At 47.1% G+C, this 19,166-nt stretch overlaps 1 protein-coding gene across 11 annotated transcripts in view; it reads left to right on the plus strand.

The window, feature by feature from the left end:
- The window catches only part of LOC119971787 (liprin-beta-2-like), a 354,279-nt gene that overhangs the window by 117,812 nt on the left and 217,301 nt on the right, over nucleotides 1-19,166 (plus strand). The window contains exon 1 of one of the 11 annotated variants that reach the window (XM_038807905.1): nucleotides 7,284-7,380. The exons of 9 other annotated variants lie outside the window; for them this stretch is intronic. The gene's annotated coding sequence lies outside the window, so the exon portion shown is untranslated. Of the gene's footprint in view, nucleotides 1-7,283; nucleotides 7,381-17,285; nucleotides 17,382-19,166 lie in introns of those variants that run through there. One more of the 11 variants, XM_038807907.1, reaches the window with a different exon arrangement.

Raw genomic sequence — 19,166 nt, forward strand, 5'->3', positions numbered from 1 at the left:
CTTTTCACAGTAACGTCATTGAAGCCTACTTGTGACAATAAGCGACTATTACTATTACGGTCGAGGGGTGTTTTTCTGACTGGACGCCCATGTCCAGTGGGGTCCCGCAGAAATCAGTATTGGGGTCCTTGCTGTTTGTGGTTTTTACAAATGACATGAATGTAGGAGGGTTGTTCAGTAAGTTTGCAGATAATACAAAAATTGGTGGGGTGGTAAACAGTGAGGAGGATAGCCTTTGATTACAGGAAGATATAGATGGGCTGGTTAGATGGACTGATCAGTGGCAAATGGAATTCAATCCAGATAAGTGTGAGGTGCAATGTACTTTGGCAGCACAAACAAAGCAAGGGAATGCATGATAAATGGCAGGGCCCTGGGAAGCACCGAGGATCAGAGGGACCTTGGTGTGCATGTACACCGGTTCTTTAAGGTAGCAGAGCAGGTAGATACAGTGATTAAGAAGGCATTTTTGTATGCATGCCTTTCTAGCCAAGGCAGAGTTTAAGCGCAGGGAGGTCATGCTGGAACTGTATAAAATGTTGGTTAGGTCACAGCTAGAGTAGTGTGTGCAGCTCTGGAATCCACATTACAGGAGAGATGTTAAAGAACGGGAAAGTGGAAAGTTACCAGGATGTTGCCTGGGCTGGGAAGTTTTTTAGTTCTGACGAGAGATTGGATAGACTGAGGTTGTTTTCTTTGGAGTAGAGGAGACTGAGGGGGGACATGATTAAGATGTATTGAGATTATGAGGGGCATAAATACGGTAGACAGGAAGAAACTTTTCCCCTTGGTGGAGGGATTCAATGACGGCGGGGGCGGGGGGGGGGGGGGGGGGGGCATAGATTTAAGGTAAGGGACAGAAGGTTTCGAGGGGATGTGAGGAAAAGCCTTTTTACCCAGATAGTTGTGAGAGTTTGGAACTCCCTGCCTGAAAGGGTGGTGGAGGCAGAGACCCTCGTAACATTCAAGAAGTATTTAGATGTGTATTTGCAATGCCACGGCATACAAGGTTATGGGTGAAGTGCTGAAAATTGAATTAGAGTAGTCAGGTGGTTGTTTTTGACCAGCGTAGACACGATCGGCTGAATAACCTTCTCTGTGCTGTAGACCTCTGACTCTTAACAAATCAAATAGGGAATTCAGGAGAATCCTCTCTACCCAGAGACTAGTGGCAATGTGGAAATCAATAGGACAATGAGGAGCTGAGTCAACTAGCACAAATAAATTTAAAGGGAAAATAGACAATTTGAAAAGGGAGAACGGAATAGAAAGCTATGCTGATTGGGTTAGGTACATTAGATGGGAGGGAATTGAATGGAAGCCTGTTACTATGCTGTGATATCTATGCAATTCGAGGCGAATGCGTTGACAGAAATCAAACTGGATTTTGTATCGGGCAACTCTCATCAATCCCATTGGCCCCATGTGTTTTACTTATGGCGTAAAGCAGCTTCAGTTTTGACCCACACTTAAGTACATGTGAGTAAGACTTGGGGTATTGTGGTGAACGTATTTTATTAACCTTCACCATGTATTACTCTGTATCACGTTGTTACCCATGTGGGCTCCACCTATGGACCCTTGTACAATATTACATGTGATGTATCATGTTGGTGCCCTTGTGGACTCCGCCCCTTGAGGGGAGGTATTAAGAGCAGCAGCTCTGTAGGCGGCACTCTTTAGCAGATCAGTCGCAGGCAGGCTCTGTTCTAGTCGATTAAAGCCACGGTTTACATCTACTCTGTTTCGCGTGAATTGATGGTCGCAACAATTTAATCGACTACAGCACCAAAATGGAATCGGCCCTCAAACCTGATCGGAACTCGACCCGCAAGCTGCGGAGGCCAAAGGGATTTTTTCGCACTGGCGCCACTGTTTTGAGGCCTACCTCACCGCCTCCTCTCCTCTGTCTCCGACGATCAGAAGCTGAACCTCCTCCACGCCCGGGTGAGCCATCGAATCTCTGTGCAACTCGAGGAAGCCTCCACTTACGCAGACGCCCTCGCGATACTGAAGCACCTATACGTAAGGCCAGTGAACGAGGTGTACGCGCGGCATCTCCTCAATACTCGCTGCCAACGCCCCGGGGAATTGCTGAAGGAGTACCTACGTGACCTCAAAGTCCTTGCGCAAAGTTGCAACTACCATGCCGTTACGGTCACTCAACATATGGACCTTGCCGTCCGGGGCGCGTACGTGGCTGGAGTCAGGTCCAACTACGTGAGGCAGCGCCTACTCGAGAAAGGTGCCCTCAACCTGGAAGAGACGACAAAGCTAGCCTCCACCCTGGAAGTAGCGTTCCAGAGCCTCGACGCGTTCACGTCTGATCACGTGACTCCCTCGTGGACCCCTGACCAGAGAGTACCCCAGGTGTGTGCCGCACGGCTGCCCGCCAAACACGGTGGGGGGGGGGCTACCCTGTTTCTTTTCCTGCGGCCAGCATCAGCACCCCAGGCAGCGCTTTGCGGCTCGGCGCACTAATTGCAGCGGCTGCGGTAAAAAGGGACATTTCGCTAAAGTTTGCCTGGCCAGGTACAAATCCTCAAAATCACAGGCCCGACTCTCAGCCCGCAGACCCCGCAATGTGGCTGCATGCCTGCCCCCCCCCCCCCCCCCCCACGGATGCGTCATCGGCCTAATGTTTTCCGTGAGGTCAGCCATCTTCAAGCCCACACAACATGTGCAACTCACGGGGGCCGCCGTATTGACCATTGTCGTCCACACAGCCCGCAACGTGCGACTCATGGGGGCCGCCATCTTGGACGGCATCTTCCTCGCCGCCCGACATGTATGACCGATAGGGGCCGCCATCTGCAGCGCCGCCTGACACATGCGACCGACGGGGAGCAGTCATCTTCGGACCACCCTCAGCACCTCCGACCACATTCGCTACTTGCAACTCGGCGTAGTCACCCTTGACCAGTCATGACCCAAACACCCCCGGAGCTCCATGATGACCGTCCGGGTCAATGGACACGAAATGCCTTGCCTGTTCAACTCCGGGAGCACGGAGAGCTTCATTCATCCAGACACGGTGAAGCGCTGCTCGCTCCCAATCTTCCCTGCACATCAAATTATCTCCCTCGCTTCTGGGTCGCACTCGGTGCAGATCCGAGGATGCACTACCGCAACCCTTGCAATACAGGGCGCAGAGTATGCCAATATTAAGTTGTATGTACTCTCCGACCTCTGCGCTTCTCTCCTGTTGGGACTGGACTACCAGTGCAACCTCCAGAACCTAACTCTGAAGTTCGGCGGGCCCCTACCCCCACTCACCGTATCTAGCCTCATGAACCTGAAGGTCGACACTCCCCCGCTCTTTGCAAATCTCACCACCGACTTAAGCCAGTCGCCACCAGAAGCAGGCGGTACGGCATCCAGGACAGGGCTTTCATTTTTTAAAAATAAATTTAGAGTACCCCATTATTTTTTTCCAATTAAGGGACAATTTAGCGTGGCCAATCCACCTACCCTGCACATCTTTGGGTTATGGGGTGAAACCCACGCAAACGCCACACCGACAGTGACCCAGGGCCGGGATCTGATCCCTGGTCCTCAGCGCTGCAGGCAGCAATGCAACCACTGTGCCACGTGCCGCCAGACAAGGCTTTCATCTGGTCCAAGGTCCAGCGACTCCTGTGGGAGGGGATCATCGAGGCCAGCAATAGCCCCTGGAGAGCTCAGGTGGTGGTCACCAGGACCAGGGAAAAGAACCGGATTGTTGCTGACTACAGCTAGACCATAAACCGGTTCACGCACCTCGATGCGTACCCCCTTCCCCGGATCACAGGCGTGGTTAACCAGATCGCACACTACCGGGTGTTCTCCACGGTGGATCTGAAGTCTGCGTACCACCAGCTCCCAATCCGCTAATGGGACCGCCTCTACACGGCCTTTGAGGCAGACGGCCGCCTCTTCCACTTCTCCGGGTCCCCTTCGGCTTCACAAATGGGGTCTCAGTCTTCCAAAGAAAGATGGACCAAATGGTGGACCAGTACGGGCTGCGGGCCACATTTCCGCACTTGTACAACGCCACCATCTGCGGCCATGACCAGCAGGATCATGATGCCAACCTCCAGAGATTTCTCAAAACCGCCCAAACCCTTAACCTCACTTACAACAAGGAGAAATGCGTTTTCCGCACAACCAGACTAGTCATCCTCGGCTATGTCATGAAAAACAGGGTTCTCGGACCCGACCCCGACCGTATGCACCCCCTCCTGCAACTCCCCCTTCCCCACTGCCCCAAGGCCCTGAAAAGGTGCCTGGGGATCTTTTCCTATTACGCCCAGTGGGTCCCCAACTATGCGGACAAAGCCCGCCCACTAATCAAAGCCACCATCTTCCCTCTGGCGGCCGAGGCCCGCCAGGCCTTCAGCGGCATCAAGGCAGATATTGCCAAAGCCGCGCTGCGCACGGTGGACAATTTGCCCCCTTCCAGGTGGAGAGCGACGCGTCAGAGGTCGCCCTCGCCGCCACCCTTAACCAGGCGGGCAGGTCAGAAGTATTTTTTACAAGTACACTCAACGCCTCCGAAATTCGACACTCCTTGTTCGAAAAAGAAGCCCAAGCCATCGTGGAAGCCGTGCGGCAATTGAGGCACTACCTCGCTGGTAGGAGGTTTTCCCTCATCACTGACCAACGATCGGTAGCCTTCATGTTTGATAATACGCAGCGGGGCAAGATCAAGAACGATAAGACCTTGAGGTGGAGGATCGAACTCTCCACCTATAATTACGATATAGTGTATCATCCTGGGAAGCTCAACGAGCCCCCAAATGCCCTGTCCCGCGGCACATGTGCCGGCGCGCAAGATGACCGACTCCGGGATATTCGTGATGACCTCTGCCACCCGGGGGTCACCTGGCTTCTCCACTATATCAAGGCCCGCAACCTGCCCTACTCCACCGAGGAGGTCAGGGCCATGACCAGGGTCTGCCAAATCTGCGCGGAGTACAAGCCGCAATTCTATCGACTGGATAAGGCCCACCTGGTAAAGGCATCCTGGCCCTTTGAGCACCTCCGTATTGATTTCAAAGGGCCCTCCCCTCCACCAACCGCAACACATATTTCCGCAATATAGTTGATGAGTTCTCCCGCTCCCCTTTGCAATCCCCTGCCCCCCTTTGCAATCCCCTGCACCGACATGACCGCGGCCACCGTCATTAGGGCCCTGCATAGTGTCTTCACATTGTTTGGTTTCCGCACGTATGTTCACAGTGACTGGGGCTCGTCGTTCATGAGCGACGAACTGCGTTAGTACTTTCTCGGTAAGGACATCGCCTCGAGCAGGACTACCAGTTATAACCCCCCGGAGAAACGGGCAGGTGGAGAGGGAGAACGCGACGGTCAGGAAGGCCGTCCTCCAGGCCCTACGGTCTAGGAATCTCCCAGTTTCACACTGACAGGAGGTCCTCCCCGACGTGCTCCACTCCATTAGGTCCCTCCTTTGCACGGCCATGAACAAGACCCCTCATGACCGCCTGTTTGTTTTCCCCAGGAAACCCATCTCCGGGGTCTCGCTTCTGTCCTGGCTGAAGATATCGGGGCCCGTCCTACTCCGCAAACACATCAGGAGCCATAAGTCTGACCCCCTGGTCGAGAGGGCACAGCTCCTTCACACCGACCCCCAGTACGCATACATAGAACACCCCGACAGCTGACAGGATACAGTTTCCCTCCGGGACCTGGTACCTGCAGGTTCCAATACCGTCGTCACACCAACCTACCCCCCCCCCCCAACCTACCCTGACCAGCACCCCCACCCCTACATGGCACCCACACCCCCTCCTCCCCCTCCCCCTTCACTGACCCACAGGAACGAAGCTCCAGAAGAGTCCACGTCTGCGCCCGCACTGGTGACTTCACCACCCTGGCCCGCACGGATGGGTTTGACACCCGGGCCAGCTGCGATACCAGAGCTTTGGCGATCACAGTGCATGATATTGTCGCCGGACTGAACCTGTGAACCCTTCACCCCCACTGGACTTCAATTTTTTAACAGGGGGTGAATATGGTGAACGTATTGTATTAACCTTCACCATGTATTACTCTGTGTCATGCTGTTGCCAACTGGGCTCCACTGTACATTGTGCATTGTACCATTTGTACAATATTACATGTGATGTATCATGTTGGTGCCCTTGTGGGCTCCACCCCTGGCTCTGCCCCTTGAGGGGAAGTATTAAGAGCAGCAGCTCTGTAGGCAGCTCTCTCTAGCAGAGCAGTCGCAGGCAGGCTCTGTTCTAGTCGATTAAAGCCACGGTTTACATCTACTCTCTGTTTCGCGTGAATTGATGGTCGCATCAGGTATGCAGTCCCAATCACGAGGGGGTTTCATTGCTAAACTCCTTGTTTCCATGCTTGGGTTAAACTATTCAAAGAAGAGCCGGAACGTCTGTTGGTGTCCTGAGGCCAAGTTTCCTCCCTCAACCAGCTGCACCAGAATGAAACCAGATTAACTGGTCTCTGTGCCCATTTGCTGTTTCTGAAAGCTTGATTAATGCAGTTGACTGCCGTACCTGTCCACGGAACAGCAACTGTTCTTAAAAATAAAGTCATTTAAATCACTGGACTGTCACTTCACGAATGCAAGTTTGTTCCTTTGTTCTCGAGTGTCAGTGGCAAACGAACAGAGATGGAGGCGAACAGCTTGTCTGTTTGACACTGTAGGTGGTTGTTCGTTGTATGTTTGGTTTATATTAAACGCTTAACGATCAGATTATGGCAGTAAATGGGTCCAGAAGCCAGTCTGTCACCCCCTTCTACAGAAAGAAACAAAAGTGCAGAGATGTAAACTTAGAAAAGAATGGTGATCTGACGTGCAAGCCTCTGAGCACATTCACCAGACCACCCCTCTTCCATCTGCGATTTGCAGCTGCCTTGTGTCGATGTACAAGAGCAGCCCAAGAGAAATTGAAAGGGGAGGTGATGAGAAGATAATTTTATTTTTATATATATATATATATATATATATATATATATAAAAAAATAAATTAAAAAAATTATCTTCTCATATATATATATATATATTAATAATTAATATTAATCTATCATTGCAAGATAAAGGCAGTATTTATGACACACAAGGCCTGCGGATTTTTTTTAATGTGAATGCTTCAGTCATTTTGTGGGTTGTGTTGTTTAACAGCTGCTGTCAAGAAGCTGGTCCTTAGCCAGGTTTTGGGAGTGAGCGGGCAGGACACATTCTTCAGAGTTCACATGTAAATCACTGATATAGTATGACAGCGACTCACTGTCTGCTGAAGTATAGACACAAGGCATGGTTCTCATCCTACATAGCTGGGAACACTGTGACATGATCTTTGATTTAAGATTAAGCTCGATGGATTGACTTTGGTTGCCTTTTTTGTTTCATGCGTGAGTACACAAAACGGTTTTAAGTTAGGTGTCCTTGCATTGTTATAAATCTTTATCAACTTTGCATGTTTTGTTCTGAAGGACCATCATTTTGAGCTTGTGTTGACAAGGACGGACCGTTTAATGGTTAATTGTGACTGAGCAAGTTCCAAACTAGGTTAAACTCCCCATGTCAGTCTCATACTTTATTAAAATTAATCTAGCAGGAGAAGGAATCGGGTAATGAGCCGTTCATGCTGTGGATGTTGGTTCCAGAATATATGGTCTAATTTATGGGCAGGCAACACTTGGTGGAGTGTTTTTATTTTGTTTAACAGGGTACACGTCAAGCTAATATGTAAAGTGTTTGGAGTGCAGCCATTAAATTGAGCTAGTTAGATGAAGCTGTTCCGTTTTACATTGATATTCTGAAATTATTTTTTAAATGTCTCAATGATAAATATAGGCCCATATCTCATTTACGCAATAGATAATGCAATGTTTGCTGTTGGTTAGACTTTCTTCCTCGCCCTTGAACTCAAATGTCACTTACCTTGTAGCTCACTGGGAGTGAGCTGATAATGGCATGGCAAGGGCAAGAGAGCATCGGGGAACCTTGGTCAATGACTGGACCAACAGACTTAACTTAACAATCATCATAGAATCCCTAAAGTGTAGAAGGAGGTCATTTGGCCCATCAAATCTGCACCGACCCTCTGAAAGAGCAGCCTACCTAGGCCCACTTCTCTGCCCTATCCCTGTAACCCCACTTAACCACAACTTTGGATATCAAGTGGCAACTTAAGCAGGGCCAGTCCACTTCACGTTCACATACGTCTTTGGACTGTGAGAGAAAACCGGAGCACCCAGAGGAATCTCATGCAAACACTGGAAAAAACTGAAAACTGCACAATCGCCCAAGGCTGGAATTGAACCTGCATCCCTGGCATTGTAAAGCAGCAGTGCTAACCCCTGTGCCACCGTACCATCCACGTTTATTATTAAAGGGGAGGGTACTAAACTTTTGATCATGTAACTTTCTGTGGCACATTTAAGGTTAAAATCCAGCAAATTGCCATTTATGTGAAGCTGATGGACTGTCATAATTGGCCAGCAATTTCTGGCCCATTCAAAACTTGCAGTGTTCTCTTCATCCCCTGAAATTTTTGCCTGATTTTCACATTAATAACATAGAGTGTCATTAAACACTCTGTGTTAATTTTAGAAAGATTTGATCCAGTAATTAACAAAACTAAACGTGGAGATGGCCCAGCAGTTTGAGCAAAAACACCTCGCTGTTTATTGAAGCACATTAAGCTTGTGAGGATTTTAGGTTTGAAATTCAGGAGCATTTGTGTGTTGCAGTACCCCAATAAATAGAATTCTATATTAACACAAGGAATGAGGCAACGAACACTATAAAGAAGTTGAGATTCCTGTTTGAGAAGCAAGCACAATGCTTGTCCTTCAGTTTGTCTTTGTTCCTGTTAACTCTTTGCATGCAGATGTTTGTTTGTCACCTAAACTAATGTAGAATTTTGAGCACAGAGCAGGTAATTTGACCTATCGTGTCTGTGCTCAATCTTTGAAGATCGATGCTATAAACTTCATTACCGAGCCATTAATTCAACCAGCCTCTCTGATGACTGCCTGTGGCTGAACCAGATAACCTCCAACCTCCTGGTTGACCTTGAGCTGAAATTGCGACTCCATTTCATCTCCATCATAAAGGGGGTCTACTTTCATCATCGTAACATCTCCTGTCTCCAGCCCTACCTCAGCTTACCCACTGTTGAGAATCTCTAACATGTTTGGCTTTTCAATGCACTCCTTGCCGGCTTTCCATCTTCCACCATTGAGAAACATGGGCTCATCTAAAATGTTGCTGCCATCACTTAGCCTAAACCAAGTCCAATTCGTCCAAAACCCCAGGGCACATTGGTCTACATTTGCTCCCCGTTGAGCAACAACATAGAGCAGATGGATACAGTGGTTAATAAGTATTATGGGTCAGGGTTTAGAGAATCCCAAAGTGTATCATGGAGTTCACCTGACCCACAACTTTTAATAGATTGTGGTATGGGGAGCACACGGCTCACTCTACAGGTATGGTACAGCAGAAATGGACAAGGATTTTTAAAAACAAAACAATGTTTATTCTATGAACTCCAGTCAATCTTTTTAAAACAAACAGTGAATATCTTAGCAACCATAATTTCAAATACATCCCCAACACTAAGTAATCTGTATGCTGTTCTTTTAATGTCCAAAAAGACTCAACAAACCTCTAAACAGAAGCACAATCAGATTTACATTCAATACTGATAAAAATTATAATTCTGAATTCACCACATGATTAAGATAGTCTTTGGATGGCAGACTTCAGATGCAGGCTACTGCAAAACACAGACATACCCAAGCTTTTCCTCAAACTGAAACTAAAAAGCAGAAGTAGAGCTCAGCTCCACCCACACTCTGACATCACTCCAATAACATGAGCAGCTTCATTTCTCAAAGGTACATTTCTTAAACAGCCATTTCTTAAAGGTACTCTCACATGACATGAGGTATATTGTATACTTGCCTTTATTAGCCAAGGCATAGAGTTTTAAGAGCAGGGAGGTTATGCTGGATCTGTATAAAATGTTGTTGAGGCCGCAGCTAGAGTATTGTGTTCGGTTCTGGAATCCACATTATAGGAGAGATATGATGGTATTTGAAACAGTTCAGAGGAGATTCAGCAGGATGTTGCCTGGGCTGAGAGTTTTGGTTATGAAGAGCGATTGGATAGACTTTGATTGTTGTCCTTGAAGCAGAGGAGACGAGGGGGAAACATGATTGAGATGTATAAATTTGAGGGACATAGATAGAGTAGACAGGAAGAAACGTTTTCCCTTGTTGGAGGGTTCAATGGTGGAGGGGTCAATGACCAAGGGGCTTAAGATTTAAGGTTGTTGGCAGGGTGTTTAGAGGGGATATGAGGAAATACATTTTTACCCAGAGGGTGTTGGGAGTCTGGAACTCTCTGCCTGAAAGGGTGGTGGAGGCAGAGACCCTCATAACATTTAAGAAGTATTTAGATGTGCACTTGCAATGCTGAGGCATAAGGGTTATGGGCCAATTTCTGTTAAATGGGATTTAGAATAGTTACGTGGTTGTTTTTGCTTGGTGCAGACGCAAAGGGCCAAATGGCCTGTTCTGTGCTGTATGATTCTACGAATATAACTCAGTTTATAAATTTTCACCCTTGTTTAAAATCCCACCACAGCCATTGCTCTCTGTATTCCCTATCTCTGTGATCCCACCCAGACTCCTAACCTCTTACATTAACTATTTCAATTCTAACTTCTTGCATATCCCCTATGTCAGTTTAACAATATCGACTGAGCCTTTATCTGCATGGGTCCTATGCTGTGGAATTTCCTCTTCAAATCTCTCCATCTCTCTTCTCTCTCTCTCTCTCTCTCTCTTTTAAAACCAGATTTTGGTCACCTACCCCAGTAATACTCTTTGTGGCTTTGTGTTTTATTTTTTCGAATAATCTCAACTGTGAAGTGCCACGGGGCGTTTGGCTATGTTAAAGCTGTTGTATAAATGTAAGTTTCTGTTTCAGCAAAGGTTCACTCCAGATTCTAACAGCTCTCTGCAAAACTGCTGGAATATTGCCAAACAACTGAGATGATTAGAGAGAGTGGTGAAATCTGTCGACGAGTATCACAATGTCTATAAAGCTAAGTGCTGAAAGAGATTGCATCTTGCACGCTTCATTGAATTTGTGTGCACGGGCAATGGCGCTGAGACCAGATTAAACGCTGGATTTATATAGCACCTTTTATACAGCACATTCCGTGACCTTGGGATGTCCCAAAATGCTTCCCAGCTAATGAAACACAGTCACTAGCTGTTGTTTCCTGCATTGAATATTGCTCTATGTAATGAGAGATATGATCTGAAAATCTGCTTTTAGATGCTTTTGAAGGATAAATATTGGCATGGACTCCCCTGCTCTTAATCATAATAGCAAGTTAAGGGGACAGGTGAGGTAGGAGAAGCAAAGTTGTTTCCACTAGTTGAAGTGTCTAGGATTTAGTGGGCATAGGACGCCAGAGTGAAATGAGGAGACTTTTCTAAGGAAATGACAACTGATGTAAGAATAAATATTAATTTTGAAGCTGAGATTGATGAGATTTTTGTTAACCGAAGGTTAAGGTTTATGGGGCAACTGTGAGTATGTGAAGTTAAGTCACTGATCAACCATGATCTCATTGAATAGCCGAACATACTTGAAGGGCTGCTTCCTCATGGGATATTTTACAGGCATGCATGGTCTTGGTTTGATGAGTTTTCTGAAAGACTGTCCCCCGGCAGTGCAAAGTTCCCTCAGTGCTGCACTGGAGTGCCAACATGGATTTTGTGCCGACCTCTCTGGAATGGAATCTTTCGTGAAGCAACCAGGTTGAATAAGTCCTGTTCTCTTCAGGCACCACTGGAACTCGTGATGCTGCATCTGCCTCTGCTTTCCTGGCAATTCCTAGATGTGTTTTGTTTATAGGAATTCCAGCAATAGTTCTGCTTGCTGGAGTTTATCTTTCTGCTCTTCAGCCTATACCCAGTCAGAGTCAAGTATATACTGTAAGACTGAAATCATATGTCAGCAAGGTCAGGAAGCAATGAAAGATGCCCTGACCTGAAGGCCAGTAGAGAATCTCCTAGCTACTGTATTGTTATTCTTTGGTCGATTAGAAATTGATTTCTCAATTTAGCAGTGCAATTTGCAACCCAGAATGAGTGTTAGTCTAGGAGACTCAGAACCATTAGGCTACATTATTATTCGACAAAATGTATAGATTCTTCACACAGGCTATGCAGTGAAGAAATGCACCAAATTTTGATCTTCATTGTGCTTTGTAATTAATTCAATACATGGATGAATCCTTTAAAATTGTTGGATACTTGAATTAATTAGTTGATTAGATAACTTAGAAAATAACTAAACTGAAAGCATTTGAAACGTGAAGTGCAACCAAACACTAAATATTGATCCAAGAGCAAAATACTCTGATACCCTTAACATTTGCCTCTCTTTGTTTCTCCGCAGCTTATATAATCCATTTGCTGTATTAGCAGCGCAGTTTCTGTGTGTTTAACTTATTAACTATACAACTTTTAAAGCCTTTCTTTTGTTTTATAAATTTATAGTACCCAATTATTTATTTTCCAATTAAGGGGCAATTTAGCGTGGCCAATCCACCTAGCCTGCACATCTTTGGTTTATGGGAGTGAGACCCATGCAGATACGTGGAGTATATGCAAACTCGGACCTCAGTGCCGTGAGGCAGCAGTGCTAATCACTGCGCCACCGTGCTGCCATGCAACTTTCAAAGCTTTAGTTTCTGTTTGGGCTTCATACCGTATATCTATTTCCAAGTAAGTCGATGGTTTCAGTATTAACTTGGCGCTTTTGCAGCCAGGAAGTATGCAGTATGTGAAGGGCAACAATGCCATCCTTACAATCCCTCCAATTCTGGCCTCTTGCACAGCCCATCTTGGTGACTGTATTTTGTTGCCAAGCTCAAATATACGCCAAGCTCAAATATACCGTCCCAAAATGATTGCCCTCCTCCTTCAAGAAGCGCCTAAAATCTATCTCTATCTTATCTTAATATCTGCTTATGTGGCTCAATATTAAATATGTTTTGGGCTATGCGTCTGTGAAGATCATTGCGATGTTTGCTATATTAAAGACACAAAACAAATGCAAGTTGCTGTGGTGCATTCTGGAAGGCAGAGCAATGGGATGTGATCCCATGAACGAATGTGGGATGGGGGGGTAAGCGTTTGAACTGTTTTTTTTATTTGGGTGTTTTGCTGAAAATGTGAGGCCATCTATGTTAGGAACATAGGAATTAGGAGCAGAAGTAGGCAATTCAGCCCATTGAATCTGCTCCAACATTCAATCGGATCATGGCTGATCTCTTCCTGGTCTCAAAGTCACCTCCCTACCTGTTCCCCATATCCCTTTAACCTGTTTTTAAAATCAGAAATATATCTATCCCTTTCTTGAAACCATTTGATGACTCCGATTCCACTGCACTATGGGGCAGCAAGTTCCACAAAATCACCACCCTCTGTCCGAAATAGTTCCTCCTCATCTCCGTTCTAAATCTACTACCACTCGACCTATATCTGTGACCTCTTGATCTAAATTGCCCCACAAGGGGGAACGTTTGGTCTACGTTTAGTTTATCAAACCCCTTTACTATTTTATTTACCTCGATCAGATCCCTTCTCATCATTCTAAATAAACGAGTACAAGCCCAAACTGCTAACCTCTCCTCTTACATCAACACTTTCATCCCCGGAATCAATCTGTTGAACCTCTTCTGAACTGCCTCCAATGCCACCACATCCTTCCTCAAATACGGAGACCAAAACTGGATGCAATACTCCAGATGTGGTCTCACCAACACTATGCAATTGCAACAATACTTCTCTACTTTCATACTCCAGTCATTTTGCAATAAATGCTAACATTCCATTTGCCTTTTTAATTACGTGCTGTACCTGAATACCGACTTTCTGCAACTCGAACAAAGACACCCTCTGCCCAGATGCATTTCGGATCTGCTTTCCATTTAGATAATTTGCCTTTATATTTTTTGGGCCAAAATGGATGACCTCACACTTATCCAAATTTTGGCCAAATCTCCTAGCCTATATCTGCCTGTAAAATCTTTATCTCCTCTTCACCGCCTGTTTTCCCACCTATTTTAGTATCATCCACAAATTTTGCTATGTTACACTCTGTCCCTGCTTACAGATCATGTCTATAGATTGTAAACAATTAAGGTCTAAGGACCGACCCCTGCGGCACCCCGCTAGTTACAGTTCACCAGCCACAATAGGACCCATTTGTGCCAAATCTGCTTTCTGTCAACCAGCCAACCCTCAATCCAATCTCGTACTGTACTCCCAATCCCCTGCAATCACACCTTCTGGATCAGTCTTTTCTGCGGCACCTTGTCAGATGCCTTCTGGAAGTCTAGATATACCACATCCACAGGTTCCCCATTATCCACTTTGCTGGTTATGTCCTCAAAGAATTCAAGCAAGTTTGTCAAGCATGACTTACCCCTCATCAAACCATGCTGACAAGGTGGATTGAGCTTTGTCTTTCCAAATGTTCAGTCATCTCCCCCTTAATGATTAATTCCAGCAATTTTCCCAGCACAAGAGGTTAAGCTAACCAGTTTATTGTTTCCTACTTTTTGCCTCCACCGTTTTTTGAACAGGAGTGTCACATCAGCGTGTTTAGAAAACCCACTGGGACTCTTCCAGAATCCAGGAATTCTGAAATATTGTAACCAATGCATCAACTATCTATGCTACCATTTCCCTTAATACCCTAGAGTGCAGGCCACCAGGTCCTGGAGATGTATCTGCATTTAATCTCAATAGTTTATTCAACATCGTCTCCCTGGTGATGGTTAGTGCTCCAAGTTCCTCTGCATTAACTGCAGTTTTCAGAAAAATTTTATTTTCTTCTACCACGAAGACGGTAGCAAAATATTGGTTCAGTACCTCCACCACCATTATTACCTCACCAGTATCGTCCTCTAAAGGACCAACATTTGCTCAAGCCATTCCCTTCCACTTTATATACTTAGAAACTTTTGGTATCAGTATTTATGTTTTCTGCTAGTTTCCTTTCGTAGTTCATCTTGGCTCTTTTGATTTTATATTTAGTAGCCTTTTGCTGAACCTTAAAGTTCTCCCAATCCTCCAGTTTACTATTGGCTTTTGCAGTATGGCATGCCCTAATTTTAGTTTTTCTTGACTTCCTTGTTTAGCCATGGAACGTTTTCTCCCTTCTACAATTCCACTTCCTCTCAGGAAGTAATTGAGAGGTATTTAATATCTCCCTGAACATATGCCATTGTTCCTCAATTGTCCTACCCTCAATTATTTGTACGCAGTCTACTGGGGCCAACTTTTCCTCAGGCCAGGATAATTACCGTTGTCCATCACTAAAGCTTTAGTATGGCATGCTGTCTTCTCTTGCTCAAAATGAATTTGAAATTCTGGCATGCTGTGATCACTCGTTCCAAGAGGATCCTTAATGATGAGACTATTTATCAACACTTCTTCGTTACCTAATACTCAATCTATAATAGCCTGCTCCCTGGTTGGCTCCATAACATATTACTCTTAAGAATCAATCCCTCGTACACTCTATGAAATCTCCCTCAAGGCTACCCTGCCAATTTGATTAATCCAATCAATACGCATGCTAAATCAGCCATGATTAACGTTTTGCCCTTCTCACAAGCTGTCATTATTTCTTGGTTTTATACTATGCTCGACTTTGGAAGTATTGGTCGGGGGCCTGTAAATTACTCCTCCGAGGAGTTTTTTCCCATGTTTTTTATTTCCACCCAGATCGTATCAATATTTTGACCCTTAGTACCGATTATTATTTCTTCAACCAATAAAGTGACTCCAACTCCTGTTTCATCCTGTCTATCCTTTCGGAATACTGAGTACAATTGAACACTCAACTTCCAGTCCCGGTCTTCCAATCATGTTTCAGTGATCCCCATCCATTTGTCTCTATTTGTGCCGTTAGCTGATTGACCTGGTGTGTATTTAGGTACAAGGGTTTTAAGTATGTCCTCCTGGTGTGTCTTTCCCCTGCAGGATTTTCTTGTACACTAGGGTGGCACGGTGGTACAGTGGTTAGCACTGCTGCATAACAGCTCCAGGGTCCCAGGTTCAATTCAAACCTCAGGGTGACTGTCTGTGTGGAGTTTACACTTTCTCCCTGAGTCTGCGTAGGTTTCCTCCGGGTGCTCCGGTTTCTTCCCACAATCCAAAGATGTGCAGGTTAGGTGGATTGGCCATGCTAAATTGCCCCTTAGTGTCCAAAAGGTTAGTTGGGGTTACTGGGTTACGGGGATAGGGTAGCATCATGGGCTTAAGTAAGGTGCTCTTTCCAAGGGCCGGTGCAGACTTGATGGCTCGAATGGCCTCCTTCTGTACTGTAAATTCTATGATTCTTCGATGACGACGCTTTTCTCACATTCTGAACTCCTTTATTAATCTCTGATAACACGCTGCACCACTACCACAGTCACCTTACATTTCCCCTCCGTAGTTGTTAAACTGGCTCAGCTGTTCACATATTAACCCTCTACCTTCTCACAATCTGACCTGCTTTGGTTCCCATTAACCATTATACTTCATGTAGATTTACCTTTACCCTTTCCCTTTCTCTTTCTTTTTTTCTCCTCCCCCCAGCCCCTACCATTTGCTAGTTTAAAGTCTTTGTGACCACCCTATTTATCCTTTCCACTAGAGCACTGATCCCAGATTGATTCAGGTGGAGACCGTCCCAATGGCACAGATCCTTCGTGCCCCAATACTAATACCAATGCCCTATATAATTGAACCCCTCTTTCCTGCATCACTCCTTTAGCCACATGTTCACTTGCCTAATTTTCTCATCCCTATGCCAATTTGCACATGGCTCGGATAGTAATCCAGAGATTATAACCCTTGAGGACCTGTTCTTTAATTTTGTTCCTAGTCCTGATAATCCCCAAACAGATCCTCTTTCCTTGCCTCTGTTGCTTGTCCCAACATGGACCACAACAACTGGATTCTCCACCTTCCGCTCCAATATCCTTTCCAGCGATTAATGATGTCCCTCACCCTGGCACCAGATCGGCAACATACCATGTGGGACTCTTGGTCCTGCTTGCAAAGGATACCATCTGCCCCCCTAATTATAGAATCCCCTACCACTTGTCTTTTTGCTCCTCCTGCCTGAATGGCCTTCTGTACCATGGTGCAGTGGTCAGCTAGCTCATCCTCCCTTTTTCTCACCCACACAGGGAGCAAGTGCCTCGTACCTGTTGGACCAAGGTCAAGAGCTCCAGCTCCTCCATTTCTGAATTCAGGATCCCTCTACCTGCCTCAATCGCAGTCACACCCTGAATCCCTGATCACTGGCCGAATTTGAGGTATTTTATCTACAGGGTGTGACCGCATTCTGAAACAAAGCATCCAGATCAGATAACGAAGGAATACTTCAAGTTGTCACTCTTCAAAATGCAAACTCCACACAAATGTACATCTGATTTTGAATCCCCAACCCATTTGCACATTCTCCCCATGTTTGCATCACCCACACAACCCAAAAGGTGTGCAGGGTGGTGGATTGGCCATGCTAAATTGCCCCTTAATTGGAGAAAAAAAGAATAAGGTACTCTAAATTTTTTTTTTTTTTTTAAACTCTTTCCCAACCCAGATGTGTGCAGTGTCTGAAGCTCGGACTTCAACTCCCAATTCTGAGCCAAAATTCCTCGAGCAACAAACACTTGCTGCAGAGGTGGTCACTGCATCTCGCAATGGGATCTGCCAGCTCCCACATCATGGGTGGGATTCTCCCATTCGGCGGCAGAGTGTCCAAACCATTGGAAACGCTATCGCTATCGCGTGAACAGGCCGCTGGGAGTACCGATTCTAGCCCCTACAGGAGGCCAGCATGGCGCTGGAGCGGTTGACGCTGCTCCAGCCTCCCATCCCCGCGCGAACTTGCGCTGCGGGATCCGTGCATGCGCAGTGGCACTGGCATCAACGAGGACATGCGCAGTGGCGCCAGCGCCAACATGCGCATGTGCAGTGACCTCCCTTAATGCGTCGGCTCCGACGCAACATGGCGCCGGAGTTCAGGGGCCGTCGCGTAAGAAAATAGGCCCGGGGAGTGAGAGGCCGACCGCCGATCGGTAGGCCCCGATCGCCGTCCAGGCCCTATCGGAGCCCGCCCCCCCCCCCCCCCCCCCCCCCCCCAGGCTGCCTCCCGACCCTGCGCACAGAGTTCCCGCCGGCTACGACCAGGAGTTTACGGCACGGCGGGACTTGGCCTTTTTAGTGCGGCCACGCGGCCCATTCGGGTCGGAGAATTGGCGGCCCACGACCGGCGCCGCGCCAAATGTGCCCATGCCAATGATGCCGATTCTCTCTTCGGGGGAGAATCGCGTGCTGGCGTCGGGGCGGCGTGGCCCGTTTGCGGGGATTCTCCGGCCCGACCCTGGGCTGGGAGAATCCAGCCCCATGTGTTACAGCACATTTCCAGTCCACCCATCTCTACTTAAGTAATAAATTAGTGCTGCGGTGTTATTTTTTCAAATTTAGCACATATTCCCTATCAGTCAATATGGTCACCGGTTTCCTATGACGTCAGTTTTCTGTTTTTTTTTTCCAGCTTCAGTGGAATGCTGGATAGGTGTCGGTAGCAAGTGTGGGTGGCAGTCCGTGTCGGGTAGCAGGTGTGGGTGGCAGTCCGTGTCGGTGGCAGTCCGTGTCGGTAGCAGGTGTGGGTGGCAGTCCGTGTCGGTAGCAGGTGTGGGTGACAGTCCGTGTCGGTGGCAGTCCGTGTCGGTAGCTGGTTTGGGTGGCAGTCCATGTCGGTAGCAGGTGTGGGTGGCAGTCCATGTCGGTAGCAGGTGTGGGTGGCAGTCCATGTCGGTAGCAGGTGTGGGTGGCAGTCCATGTCGGTAGCTGGTTTGGGTGGCAGTCCATGTCGGTAGCAGGTGTGGGTGGCAGTCCATGTCGGTAGCAGGTGTGGGTGGCAGTCCGTGTCGGTAGCTGGTTTGGGTGGTAGTCCATGTCGGTAGCAGGTGTCGGTAGCAGTCCGTGTCGGTTGCAGGTGTGGGTGGCAGTCCATGTCGGTAGCAGGTGTGGGTGGCACTCCGTGTCGGTAGCAGGTGTGGGTGGCAGTCCGTGTCGGTGGCAGGTGTGGGTGG

The sequence above is a fragment of the Scyliorhinus canicula genome, chromosome 9 (genome assembly GCF_902713615.1).
Source record: "Scyliorhinus canicula chromosome 9, sScyCan1.1, whole genome shotgun sequence".
Taxonomy (NCBI): Eukaryota; Metazoa; Chordata; class Chondrichthyes; order Carcharhiniformes; family Scyliorhinidae; genus Scyliorhinus; species Scyliorhinus canicula.